Raw genomic sequence first — 15,293 nt, forward strand, 5'->3', positions numbered from 1 at the left:
AAGAAATACCAAAAAGGAGCATCTTTTGACGAAAAACCCTTTGAGTTTTGGGGGCTTCACAGCACTGGTGTGGGGTGGGGGGCGCTTCTCTGGTGGATCCTGCTGTGGGACCGCGGAGCTTCCAGACACACATGATGACCTCATGGAAGATCCAGCCGAGAGGAAGCGGAAATACCACCCAAATACCCTGGCATCAGGCTGGGTAGACTTTCAAATGCCAAGCGATGATTGAGGCAGGATCACCAGAGTTCCCAGAACCTCACTCACCCTCATGATTGGGGGTGCAAAACAACCTGTGGGTCAGGAAGGACACATATGCTCATATCACAGTAAGAATTATGTTTAATCATTCAGAGCTGTAATAACATCATGATTACTAAAAGCAGGGTTCAAATCAAATGAACCCACTGCTGTAGAAACCATATCTGCTGGCTGAAATACCCTTTTAAGTTATCAGTTTCTAATTTAGCATTACTTCTTCCCCAAATCACTCAAGTTGGAAGTTTGATTTTGGCTAATCAGTAACTTCCAAAGGAATTATGGGCATAATGTTCTTATTTTCCAAAAATGTCCTGACACATTGAATGTGTGTCATTCAATCAACAAACATTTTTGCACACATCCACCCTACCTAGGAGACTGAGCCAAGGACAGAGTGATGTAAACAAAATATAAACACATGAAAATTTCAGTAACAAAGCCAAACAATGAACACTGGAGGTGCAATAAGAAGTCTATGTTTTGGAAGGAAGGGAGGGAGGGCAGGAGGGAGGGAGGGAGGGAGGGAAGGAAGGAAGGAAGGAAGGAAGGAAGGAAGGAAGGAAGGAAGGGGAGAAAGAAAGAAGAAAGAAGAAAATAATCTGTGTTCAATTCGCGAATAGAGCTGGAAAAGATACAACCTTGAGTTCAGTGTGGGAAGTCAGCAATGTTGCCTGGAGTGGTCGAAAGTCTTTAGAGACAGGTGAGTCTTGATAGGAGTTGTAAAATAAAAACAAAAACAAAAACAAAAAAGAATTTGCAAAATCAGAAAGTCTAGTAAAAGACATTCTAGGACCAAAAAAAAAAATGATGTGAATAAAGTCAAGAAATCTGAACAGTGCTGATTAAGTTTCTTAAAGGTAAGTTTCATCACCTGATACCAGAGCCAACCAGTGATGAAATTTATACGTACGAAGAGCTTATCTGCTGCCCTACCACCTAGCCTCTCTGTTTCGCTGCCCCAGCTTCCCAGCATGCAGAACCAGCTACGGAATTTGCGAAACCCAATATAACATGAAAATCAGAGCTCCAGTGGAGAGGGTAAGTAAGCCTCCCTTTCTTTACAACCCCAAGGGATTGCAACCTTTATGCAGAAATGTACTGGGTCCCTGGACCAAGCAGTGAGAGGCTCCACCCCAATTGGGTGTAGCAAGCCCAGGGAAGGACGGCCACTGCCTTGCCCAGTCTGAGGGACTGAAGATGTAAAGGGCAGCAGCAGAACAAGGGCTTCCCTATCCCATGCCCCAGGACACAGGAGGCTCCAGGAGGCAGGGTGCAGGCGACTGCAAAGGTGTCTTAGGGAGGCAGTGGGAGGCCTCTGCACGTGCTGCATCATCTCCCACGGGATTTCATTTTAATAACATAAACTCAAATAAAATGATTAAGAATGTCAAGATGGTGGGGCACCCGGGTGGCTCAGTCAGTTGAGCATCCAACTTCAGCTCAGGTCACGATCTCACAGTTTGTGAGTTCGAGCCCCGCGTCGGGCTCTGTGCTGACAGCTCGGATCCTGGAATCTGCTTCAGATTCTGTGTCTCCCTCTCTCTCTCTGCCCCTTCCCCACTCATGCTCTGTCTCTCTCTGTCTTAAAAATAAGTAAAACATTAAAAAAAAATTTTTTTTTTAAAGAAAAGAATTTCAAGCTGGCAACCACAGAGCAAGGATCTCTGAGGGCCAGGCCCCATAGGCCCCATGTGACTGCACAGATCTCCGGTCCACAAAGCCAGCCAATCTTGCACTTTCTTGAATTTTCTGTCCACTCCCCACCCAAAATTGTATTACAATCACATTCTAAACTAGTCTGAAAAGCGCCTGCTGATCTTTTAGGAGCAGAGGTCCCCACCCGTGCTTACGCTACATTCACCATGGGAGTCAGACCTGCCCAAGGGTGTCTGCAAAACCAAAAGCAACTTTGCCCAGAGTCTTCCCCAGAGAGAATGAAGAACCGGCTAGAAAAGAACATTTCTTGGAGAGCTGGATGGTCCAGCAGCAACGCATCAATTTCTGGGAAGAGGGATCCCCACCATCAGTGCCAATGAGTTTGCCTGCAGCATCCACACTGACCAGGGAAGGCTCAGACAATTATTCTTGCTCAAACTTAGGTCACCCTGAGAGTTCCAAGCAGCTGGGTGACACCTTGAAGGGAGCCGGAGTTCCCACAAGTTCACTGGTAGTGACCAGGGTCAGAGAAATAGAGTTGGTAGTGAAACAATGACCTTACTCTCACCCCTGGCTTGTGTGTCCGGGGGTTTCTGGAATTCTAGCTCACCCACATGCCACTTCACATTGGCTTTCTGGAGGCAAAAGTCTTCTAACATAGAGGGATGACCATTTATGGGACCTCAAGGCATTATTGCAGTTTGGACAGGAGGATCATCTTTTTAAATAAACTTTTATACTCCATCATATTGTAGCAGAAGGAGGTTCCGGGGAGAGCAAGGTTGATGCTGTATGACACAGAGATACATCATCACCCAGGTGCAATTCCTCTCTCAGTCACAGAAGAAGAAACTACAGGACAGTCAGGCAAAGATGGTGGGGGGTCAAACTGCCTTTTCTTTTTTTAAAAAAAAAATTTTTTTTTAACGTTTATTTATTTTTGAGACAGAGAGAGACAGAGCATGAACAGGGGAGGGGCAGAGAGAGAGGGACACACAGAATCAGAAGCAGGCTCCAGGCTCTGAGCCATCAGCCCAGAGCCCGACGTGGGGCTCGAACTCACAGACCGTGAGATCGTGACCTGAGCTGAAGTCGGACACTTAACCAACTGAGCCACCCAGGCGCCCCTCAAACTGCCTTTTCAACACACGACACAGGTGGGTTCTGGTCATCCCCCTCTCCTCCAGACACGACCAGAACGGTGGCTCTCTCTGCCCGGCTGGCCACATCCTGTCGCTCTGTAAGAAATAAGCCTCTGTTTGATGATGACAGACAACATCAAATGCTTTTCATACATCATCAAGTGATTTAATGTGCAAAGGCTGTGCTGATAACATCAAACCTCAGCTCGATCTGTCACAGTTTAAGTAACTTTGAGAATTTTCCCATTTCTGTGCCTCTCCTTTTATGCCACCTGCCGGAACAAAAGGCCAACTATCATATTTGGAACAAAGCGTCCTTGAGAAAGGAGTATCAGTCTTTTTCAGCTACTTCTGTCACGTCATTCAGTTATTGGTGGATTGCTCAATTTTTAAGCAATATTTCATATCTCCCAAGATAAATGTTCATCACACCCGAGAGAGTTCTAGAATTCGACTGTGTGTTTCAGTCATCCAGACAGAAGAAGTAGAGGCCCAGGACCTTCCTCAAAGGGGAACAGAGTCCTGATTCATGAGTCTGGGGTCACCTGACACAGTTCCAAGAGTACCTAGAAACATGTCTGAAGTTCCACAGAGGCCGGGTCCTCCCTGAGAGGCTCTGAGGGCTGAAGTCCCTTCAGGGACAACAAGTACCATTCACCCATGAGAACAATACCTCAAGTTTTCCACAGCAGGAATAAGACACAACTGCGACATGCAAATTGTGCTCTGGGTTGTTGCAAAGACCTCTGACTGACCTTGAAAATACACAAAATATACATAGGGGCCAAAGAATGCATCCTATTCCTGAATTAACCAAATAGTCTACAGTTGAGTCTCTCATACAAACCTGCCACTAGTCTTTTAATCTCACAACAGAAAGTTTTTCTGAAGGCAATTTGAAATCATACAGTATTTTTTGGCTAATTTTTTTTCTAACTTTTTATTTGAAAATGCTTATGCCTAGAGTAAGATGACAGAATTGATGCAGTGAACATCTTACACTTTCCACCTAGAAGTACCGACTGTTAACACCTGGTCACTTTTGTTTGATCAAGCAGTATTTAACCAGGTAGTCACCCTTGGAAAGGGTGAAATGAGCCTCCCTTTCACCAAGACACTCTTGTTTCATCTGAGAGCAGATATTTGCCTCCATTAGGGGCAGTAAGATGTGGATGGGCCTCTCCCCAGTGGGGTTGCACTGCTCTTAACGAATTAAGAAGCAAGGGAGATTAGTTGAGGAAAAGCAGGAGTTGCACTTATGCTTGCATACTTAAGAAAAGGTAGGGGCGCCTGGGTGGCTTAGTCAGTTAAGCATCCGACTTGGGCTCAGGTCATGATCTTGTGATTTGTGGGTTCGAGCCCCGCGTCGGGCTCTGTGCTGGCAGCTCAGAGCCTGGAGCCTGCTTCAGATTCTGTGTCTCCCTCTCTCTTTGCCCTTCTTTCCCTGCTCATGCTCTTTCTCTTTCCCACAAAAATAAACGTTAAAAAAAAAAAAGATTTTTTAAAAAAGAAAATGTCAATAAATTCAGCAAATATAAAGTTTCTTTTCATTTACTGGTGTCCATTATAAAAGCAAAACACTTCTTTAAGTATTTTCAAGGATCATACATTCATTCACCAAAAATATATGAAGCTCCCGCTCTGGGGGTGCCGGGCATTATTCTGGACACTGGGGACACAGCAGTGCACAGAGGAGGCTCAGATCTCACAAGCTCCCCCTAGAGGGGGCAAGGACAAACAACGAACTAGTACAGAAATATCCCATCAGGGATCACATTAAGTGTAAAGACTGCTTTGGGTAGTATAGACATTTTAACAATGTTTGTTCTTCCCATCCATGAACATGGAATGTTTTTCCATTTCTTTATGTCCTCTTCAATTTTTTTCAAAAGTGTTCTATAGTTTTCAGAGTACAGATCTTTTCCCTTTTCGTTAGGTTTATTTCTAGGTATCTTATTGTTTTGGGTGCGATTGCAAATGGGATCGATTTCTTGATTTTCTCTTTCTGCTGCTTCATTATTGGTGTATAGAAATGCAACAGATTTCTGTACGTTGACTTTATAGCCTGTGACTTTGCTGAATTCAAGTATTCTAGTTCTAGCAATTTTTGGTGGTGACTTTCAGATTTTCTACATACAGTATCATGTCGTCTGCAAATAGTGAAAGTTTGACTTCTTCCTTGCTGCTTTGGATGCTTTTTATTTTTCTTTTTTCTTCCTTTTTGTCTGATTTTGAGACTAAGACTTCCAGTACTATGTTGAATAGTAATGGTGAAAGTGGACATCCCTGTCTTGTTCCTGACCTTAGGGGGAAAGCTCTCAGTTTTTCCCCTTTGAAGATGTTACTAGCTATGGGTGTTTCATATATGGTTTTTATGACATTGAGGTATGTTCCCTTTAACCCTACTTTGTGAAGGGCTTTTATGAAGAATGGATGCTGTATGGGGAACCCGGGTGGCTCAGTCGGTTGAGTGACCGACTTTGGGTCAGGTCATGATTTCACAGTTTGTGAGTTCAAGCCTGGCATCAGACTCTATGCTGACAGCTCAGAGCCTGGAGCCTGCTTTGGATTCTGTGTCTCCCTCTCCTCTCCGTGCTCTGTCTCTGTCTCTCTGTCTCTCTCTCTCTCAAAAATAAATAAACATTAAAAAAAAAAAAAGAATGGATGCCGTATTTTTTCAAATGCTTTTATGCATCTATTGAGAGGAACGTATGGTTCTTACACTTTCATTAATGTGGTGTATCATGTTGATTGATTTGCAGATATTGAACCACCCCCCATCCCAGGAATAAATCTCACTTGAAATACCACCAGCACTTTTCACAGAGCTAGATCAAACAATCCTAAAATTTGTGTGGAACCACAAAAGAGCACAAATAGCTAAAGTAATCCTGAAAAAAAAAAACAAAACTGGAAGCATCACAATCCCAGGCTTCAAGCTGTATTACAAAGCTGCAGTCATCAAGACAGTATGGCACTGGCACAAAAACAGACACATAGATCAATGGAACAGAATAGAAACCCCCAAAATGGACCCACAACCAAATGGTCAACCAATCTTCAACAAAGCAGAAAAGAATATCCAATGGAAAAAAGTCTCCTCAACAAATGGGTGTTGGGAAAACTTGTCAGCAACATGCAGAAGAATGAAATTGGACCACTTTCTTACACAATACACAAAAATAAATTCAAAATGGATGAAAGACCTAAATTTGAAATAGGAAATCATCAAAATCCTAGAGGAGAACACAGACAGTAACCTCTTTGACCTTGGCCAGAACAACTTCATACCAGACACATCACCAGAGGCAAGAGAAATAAAAGCAAAACTCAACAATTGGGACTTCGTCAAGATAAAAAGCTTCTGCACAGTGAAGGAAACAATCAACAAAACTAAAGGCAGCCTATGGAATGGGAGAAAATATTTGTAAATGACATAGCTGATAAAAGGTTAGTGTACAAAATCTATAAATAACGTATCAAACTCAACACCCAAAAAAACAAATAATCCAGTGAAGGAATGGGCACAAGACATGAATAGATATTTTTCCAAAGAAGACATCCAGATAGCTAACAGACCCATGAAAAGATGCTCAACATCACTCAACATCAGGGAAATACAAATTAAAACCATGGTGAGATACCATCTCACACCCGTCAGAATGGCTAAAATTAAGAACTCAGACAACAGATGTTGGCAAAGATGCAGAGAAAGGGGAACCCTCTTGCACTGTTGGTGGGAACGCAAACTGGTGCAGCCACTCTGGAAAACAGTATGGAGTTTCCTCAAAAAGTTAAAAATAGAACTACCCTGTTACCCAGCAATTGCATTACGGGATCTACCCAAAGGATACAAAAATTCAGATTTGAAGGGGCACATGCACCCCAGGCTAAATAGTAGCATTATCAACAATAGCCAAACTATAGAAAGAATCCAAATGTCCATCAACTGATGAATGGATAAAGAAGATGTTTGGGGCACCTGGGTGGCTCAGTCGATTAAGCCTCCGACTTCAGCTCAGGTCGTGATCTCATGGTTTACAGGTTCAAGCCCCATGTTGGGCTCTGTGCTGACAGCTCGGAGCCTGGAGCCTGCTTCAGATTCTGTGTCTGCCTCTCACTCTGCCACTCCCACCCCCTCCCATGCTCTGTCTCTCTCTCTCTTTCAAAAATAAATAAACATCAAAAAAAAATTTTTAAGAAATTAAAAAAAAAAAAAGAAGATGTGGTATAGGGGTACCTGGGTGGGAGTCGGGTTAAGCATCCGACTCTTGATTTCAGCTCAGGTCATGATCTCACAATTAGTGAGTTCAAGCCCCACAATGGGCTCAGGGCTGATGGTGCAGAGCCTGCTTAGGATCCTCTCTTTCCCTCTCTCTCAAAAATAAATAAACATTTTTGAAAAAAGGTAATTAAGGGGCGCTTGAGTGGCTCAGTCAGTCAAGCATCCAACTTCAGCCCAGGTCATGATCTCATGGTTCATGGGTTCAAGCCCCATGTTGGGCTCTGTGCTGACAGCTCAGAGCCTGGAGCCTGCTTTGGATTCTGTGTCTCCCTCTCTCTCTCCTTCTCCCCAACTTGTGCTCTGTCTTTCTCTCTCTGTCTCTCTCACCCTCTCAAAAATAAACATTAAAAAGTTAAAATGTAAATTTAAAAAAGGTGTGGTATATATATATATGTGATGAAATACCACTCAGCCATCAAAAAGAATGAACTCTTGTCATTTGTGACGTCATTGATGGAGCTAGAGTGTATCATGCTTAGCGAAATAAGTCAGTCAGAGAAAGACAAATACCATATGACTTCACTCATATGTGGAATTTAAGAAACAAAACAGATGAACATATAAGAAGGTAGGGGGAAGAGAAGAGAGGGAAATGAACCACAAAAGACTCTTAATGACAGAACAAACTAAGGGTTGATGGAGGGAGGTGGGTAGGGGGATGGGCAGGATACATCATGGGGACTAAGGAGGGCACTTGGGATGAGCACTGGGTGTTGTATGTAAGTGATGAATCACTGAATTCCACTCCTGAAACCAATGTTGCACTGTATGTTAACTAGAATTTACATAAAAATTAAAAAGAAGAAAAGAAATGTCACATCAGGGCAAGTGCTCTGGAGGGAATGAAATGGGGTAACATGCAGGGCGAGGTTAGTGACTGCAGCTGATTCCTTTGGGGCCACAGGAGCAGCAAGTGCAAGGATCCCATGTGAGCAGATCAGGTCACAGATGCAAAGAGGTTGCCTGTGCTGAAGAAAAGGAACAAAAGGGAAGGATAAGAGATGAGGTCAGAGTTCTTAGAGCCAGATATGTGAGGACGCCTTGACCCTGATGCAGAGTTTGGACTTTATACTAAGTTTAGGGGGAAGTCAGTAGAGGTTTTTATACAGAAGAAGGGCACAATCTGAATTAGGTTTCAAAAGGTGCCTGCGGCCACTGCATGGAAAGGTGATTACAGGGCTTGTATTCACGTCCTAAAGCCGCAGTAGCAAAGTTCCACAAAGTGGGGGGCTTCAAACAGCAGAAACTGATTGTCTCACGGTGCTGGAGACCGGAGGTCCCAAATCTAGGTGTTGACAGGGCCACACTCCCTCTGAAGGCTCTAGGGGATGATCTCTCTTTTTTTTCCAGTTGCATGGTCTCAATTTATCAGGTGTTTGTTCTTCTGCAGACCTCGGCTCAAAAGGTTGTGATTTTAACTTTGTTTATGGCACATTATCATTACTGGTCTGTGCAGTGTATCTAATTATTAACAACGTTTTATGTAGCACTTTACAGTGGAAGGATGCATCTACATCCATAAATTACGGCAAGATGGGATGTTCCCGTTGATGCTAATTACTAGGACAGAATTCCAGCCACACTGAATACAATATTGAAAGACTCAACTACATTTTCTTACTTTCTTTTTTTATATACAAAATGTAGGTCTTTTTTAAAGTTTTTTGTTAATTCCAGTTGGTTAACAGTGTTATATTAGTTTCAGGTGTACTGATGTTATATGAGTTTCAGGTGTGCAATATACTGATTCAGCAATACCAGGGGAGGGTCTTCTTCAACTTCCACTCCTGGTGGGCCCGGTGTTCCTGAGTTTATGACAACATCACTCCAAGATCTGCCCCCGTCTTCACATGGTGTCTTCCGTGTGTGTGTGTGTGTGTGTGTGTGTGTGTGTGTGTGTGTGTGTGTGTCCTCTGATAAAGACACCAGAGGAGACCAGACTGGATTGGGACCAGCCCTGAGGATGTCATCTTGACTTCATTGCACCTACAAAGACCCTATTTCTAAATAGGGCACATTCAAAATTCCCAGGGGTTAGGACTTCAACATATTTTGGGGCGGGGAGCACAGTTCTACCCACAGCAGGGGCACAGGAATAGAGGCAGGGGCTGTTTGGGGCACCTGCAGGGTGCAGGCAGCGGGGTTGGCTTGGGGAACGCAGAGCGGAAATGCGAGAATGCAGGTAAGATTTGGGTTATGGTTTGTAGCTCTACCCACGGACTTATGGGGATGAAGGTGAGCAAACATCAAGTGTGACTTCCAGAATTTTGGAGAGTCCAACTGGGAAGATGGGAAAGTTAAGAGAAAGATCAAGTCATGAGGGCAAATCAGTAGCTGTATTAAGAACGTGTTCCATCTGAGCTACTTCTCGAAGTGCACATAGGACTCTGCCAAGAAAGCACTCGGGTACAACCTGCTGCATATCAGGTGACAGATCAGAACCGGACATTTGAATTTGGAAATAAGCAGCATATGGATCCTCATTTGAAACTGAACTTCATCGCTAAGAAGGCCGTTGACATTGTGAATGAGGGAATAATTTTCAAATAAATGATAAAGACTATTTTAATCATCTCTTATGTTTCCAGAGAGTCATGACTTGAGGCTTCACGTTGCCGGAGCGCTTCTGGAGGTCATCTGCTGATGGCGGAGTTCACATGCGGAGTCTGAGGAAGTGAGGCGGGCTGTGCTGCTGGCTTTGATATCCACGGACTTCCAAACCCTTGAACTGGGTTATCAGTTAAGGATCGGTAATCTCTCAGGGCGCCTGGATGGTTTGGTCGGTTAAGCGTCCGACTTCAGCTCAAGTCATGATCTCACGGCCCGTGGGTTGGAGCCCCGCGTGGGGCTCTGTGCTGAGGCTCAGAGCCTGTGCTCAGAGCCTGGAGCCTGTTTCAGATTCTGCGTCTCCCTCTCTCTGACCCTCCCCCGTTCATGCTCTGTCTCTGTCTCAAAAATAAATAAACGTTAAAAAAAAAAAAAAAAGGATCGGTAATCTTGTCTGATGTGACAAAATGTTTCCGTATTTTGAACAACTGTTCTTAAATCCAAAATAAACCTATAATTAAAAGTATGGCTCCCTTTTTTGATGTTCCCTCACCGCTTTTAAGCCTCCCGCCTCCCCACTGTCCCCCACCTCCGCCCACACCTGAGGGAGCTGGCCTGCTTGGCCCTGGTGGGAGAGTAGAACCTTCACCCCAGCTGTCCCCTTAACTGTCATGAGCCCTAAGCCAGGCCCTCCCTCTTCTCTCCAGACATTTCAGGCCAGCAAGGGGAGACTGCCCGCTGTCCCCAGAAGCCTCCAGACGTGTGTGATCAACGTTTCATATACCCTCTTGGTGTCAGTGTGGCATCATCTGCCGTCTTGGCATCCAGATCAAATTTTGGGTAGGAGGCCGTCCCGCTTCTTCAAAGTGGCTGTAAACAAAACCCAGGACCCAGTCATAAAGTGCTGTTTAGGAAAGAAAAGAAAGGCTTAGCGCTGCAATCGAAAAGATGAAAAGCAGTTTGGAGGACTGATGAACAGGGACCCATAAAACAGCTGATCCCGGACAGAGGCACCCCTCAGCCCCCTTCCGGAAGGAGCAATGGGGTGCCGTCTCCCCCAGAGCCGCGCCAGCGAAGCAGAAGCATGACTTGAGGCCGGCTGGGGGCAATTCTCCCCCACCACCATTAGGATGCTAAACGGGAAAGAGAAATGTTAGTACATTACAGAAACTCGCCCCCGTGGGAGCCAGAGGCTGGGTCGGGGAGGACAGGAGACCAGGAGACGGAGGAAGGGCTGGGAAGCAGGGGCCAAGGTGGAAGGTAGGCAACAGCACCCTCCAACTTGCCGGAGAACAAGTGCAACTGCGCTTTGAATAGCGGCTTCTCCAAACCACGCCCATTTTCAGGGTCAGCCCTCTTCGGTCCACAGTCCAGGTTGTCGGATTCTGCACCCTGCTTTGTCCTTGTCTGGAGGGGGCGCCGTGGCCTGGCCTGTGGGAAGGCCTGGTGCGCGAGTCTCTGCAGAGGAGGTGAGCAAGCGCGCCCTTGGTGCGGGGCGGGGGGGGGGGGGGGGGGGGGGGGGGGCGCGAGCTCTGGCTCTGGGTGACACTGCAGAACTGCAGACAGCAGTGGGGGAGGCACCGCACCCCCAACGCTGGTGGTGGAGACTCGTCTAACACCCCGCCTTCTCGGTTTCTCCTCCATGAAAATGAGGTTAGGTGGATGATTGCCGAGGTCTGAAATCACCACGGTTTTAATTCTGTCTCTAAGCCCAAGGCAGCAGCCTCCGCAATTAGAAAGGGAGCAGGGCAGGGTGCCTGGGGGGCTCAGTTGGTTAAGCATCTGACTTCGGCTCAGGTCATGATCTCCTGGTTTGTGTGGGTTCCCAGGAGGGGCTCTGTGCTGACAGCTCAGAGCCCGGGGAGCCTGCTTCAGATTCTGTGTCTCCCTCTCTGCCCCTTCCCCACTCTCATTCTCTCTTTCTCTCTCTCTCTCAAAAATAAACATTTAAAAAAGAATTTTTTTTTTTTTTTTAAGAAAGAAAGGGAGCATGGGGCAGGGAGGGCACGTGGCCAAAATCAATTCTTCTCCAGCCCGGACTTTTTTTTTTTTTTTTTTTTGAGAGAGCGAGAGAGAGAGCGAGCGAGCATGCTGGGGGAGGGGCAGAGAGGGAGAGAGAATCCCAAGCAGGCTCTGAGCTGTCAGCAAAGCACCAGATGCAGGGTTAGATCCCACCAACCCTGGGATCAGGACCCCAGCGAAAATCAAGTGCCACTTGGGGTCCCTGGGTGGCTCAGTTAAGCATCCCACTCTTGATATCGGCTCAGATCATGATCTTGTGGTTTGCGAGATCTAGCCTGCAAAGGGCTTTGTGCTGACAGTGTGGAACCTGCTTGGGATTTTCTGACTCTCATTCTGTCTCTGTCTCTGTCTCTCTCTGTCTCAAAATAAATAAATAAACTTAAAAAAAAAAAGAGCCAATTAACTGACTGAGCCACCCAGGCACCCCGACTTTTGTTTTTTAAACCTGTGAATCCATCTCAGTGAGACTCCAAGTCTCCCACCCTATGAGACCCCCCAGTAAACCCTGGGGGGGGGGGGGGGGCACAGACACTGTTACTTCCAGGGCTGGCAGTGGATGGGGCCACTTCTGGTCTTGCCCCACACACCCCTTGGGAAAGCACCAGTCCCGAAACGGCTGGGAAAGAGCTCGGTCCTTCCAGCTCCCGGGTATGTTGCTCACGGTTTCTCCACGCCAGTGGCCAAAGGCACTGAGCCCTGTCCCGCAGGTTCCCATGGCAACACCCCTCTGAAAGGAGACAGGAACAGGACAAGGGAGGCCTTGAAGCCTGCTGCAGCCACCAGCCCGAAGCCCAGTCCAGGCCACAAGATGCGCACCGGGGAAGGAAGGGCTGGTGTCCTCGCCTCTCTGAAGGCTTGCAAGCAGCTCCTGAGAGCTACTGAGAGTGAAACAAAGAACACTTTGAAGAATACGTTTTTTAATGTTTTTTACATCATGCCACTGGCTAGCAGGCCACCCGGAACATCTGGTTCTAGCTCTGAAACCGTCGTGGAAAACACTGTGGCCAACGTTCTGTTCCCGGAGCTCTCGCTCAGGCCACCCCCTCACCTCTGGGACCACGTGAAAACCAAGACAAAGGTGGCTGGCCCGCTGGTGAAAACCCAGCTAGGTTTTAAGACTCTGCACTTAATTCACGTCTAAGTGGCATTCAGTTACACCAGGAAATAGACAAGTTTGCCTCCTTGACATTATGGGTTTCTCTCCTTCATGCTGAATGTCATACACCTTGTCCCTGAGCCATGCTGACCTCCCTTGTGATGGGTATAGTGCTGTGGAATTAGCTTTCCCTTTATCTTTGCAGTAGAGAGGCCTTCCCCCTCTCCAGTTTTTAAACCCTTTCATCCCCTCCTGTCATAAAGGTCTTCATCCACCTAGAATAGGGTGACAGGCCTGGGAAGCTGAAAGACGCCATGCCTGGCTGAGAGAGAAATGACACTGTCATTTCCAGTTGTAAAGTATGCCCACGGGATTAGTGCTTCCCTCCTGCTGTTTACATAACGTTATGAACCAGTCACATACAGAAAGGGCGCTCAGTGTCCAGGTAGAGTGAGAAGGTCCCTCTGGCTTCTTATCTCTGATAAGAAGTTCCCCTTCCAGCAAGATTGGCCCCCCAAAACACGTGTGCGTGTACGCGTGCACACACACACACACACACACACCCCACTTTGACACACACATCAGTCAGGAAAAGAAGTCCATGCCCTGGACGTGAGTGGTAACAGCAAAACATTCAGCAACAAACGATGGCAGCCACTCCCATTTGTTCTGGGTATCACCAGCTTGTCGTATTGGTTGATTTCCACTCTGGTTCCAGATTCTTCACCTTGGTCCACATCTTTCCTTCCCCTCCACATGTCCTACCCCAAGCCCTAAGACCCATACCCAAAAGTGCCCTCTGATGAATATCAGTGCATTTCTATTTAAAAAAAAAAAACAAAAAACAGTATTACTGGGTGTCCCACATATTTGGGACCAATTCTTCTAGGAAAACAGCGGTCATCCCAAGAACAATAACAACAACAAAAATCGATGAACAATGCCATTTAGACTTGCAAATTGGTGATAACCTTCGTTTTTGCAGAGTCTTTAAGTCACATCAAAATATACCATCACTTAATTCTTACAACTATTGCCAACCCCATTTCAAGGATGGGAATATTGAGACAATAGTGAATATAACTGTATAGCTGCAAAGATTTGTCCAGTGTGAGTGTAAGACTGTGTTCCAGCCACCCGACTTTCTACACCTGTAAAACAGTGCACTACAAACAGAGGCTGATATCACCCATCACATGCTGTCTAACCCACACACCTAAGAAGAGTTATAATATAATAAAGGAAAACTTTTATTTGCTGAACAGCTGGAGCCAGAATTCTCTGGAGGGAGGAAAGTACCCTGACATGTTGCTTCAAGTGGAAGGTGAAATATGTGCACGGTGTAACCTGAACCACCGACAGATGCTGTGCCAGAGGAGACGGGAGGAACCAGAAGTGCTTTGCTCCTGTCCAGGGGAGGAGAGACAAGAAGCGAGGACGTCAGGAGGAAGGAGAGGAGGGCAGTGATGTGGCACAGGGGTTGAGGCAAGCCTGCGTGGAGCAGAGCCGTGAGAAACCCCCGTCTCTGGTGGCTGAATGGGCTCTAATGATAAATATGTCCAGGGGCTCCCGGGTGGCTCAGTCAGTTGAGCATCCAACTCTTGATTTTGGCTGAGGCCCTGATCTCACAGTCTGTGAGTTTGAGCCCCATATCGGGCTCTGTGCTGACAGTGCGGAGTCTGCTTGGGATTCTCTCTCTCCCTCTCTCTCTGCCCCTCCCCCACTGGTGTTTTCTCTCTCTCTCTCTCTCTCTCTCTCTCTCTCTCTCTGTCCCTGCCCTCCCCAGCTCATGCTTTCTCGCTCTCAAAATAAATAAACATTAAAAAATAAAAAATTTAAAAATTTTTAAAAAGTAAAAAAATAAACATGTCCAATGTGATTTCTAGGTTCACTGCTGTGGTTCTAAGATTAAAATTTACATGAATGTTTCAAATGTTACTTCCTTTCTTTCTTTTTCTTTTTCTTTTTTTTTTTTTAAGGTTTATTTAGTTTTGAGACAGAAAGAGACAGAGCATGAGCAGGGGAGAGTCAGAGAGAGAGGGAGACACAGAATCTGAAACAGGCTCCGGGCTCCTAGCTGTCAGCACGGAGCCCGACGCGGGGCTCGAACTCACGGACCGTGAGATCATGACCTGAGCCGAAGTCGGACGCTCAACCGACTGAGCCACCCAGGCGCCCCTACTTCCTTTCTTTCTTATATCACCTCTCCTCTGACTTTCTAATCCCATTCACCCTTGATGGTGCACTTCCCAAATAGGGTAGCTCTGTCTTTCCTGGTGTGAAA

This window comes from Panthera uncia (genome assembly GCF_023721935.1).
Source record: "Panthera uncia isolate 11264 chromosome B2 unlocalized genomic scaffold, Puncia_PCG_1.0 HiC_scaffold_24, whole genome shotgun sequence".
Lineage (NCBI taxonomy): Eukaryota > Metazoa > Chordata > Mammalia > Carnivora > Felidae > Panthera > Panthera uncia.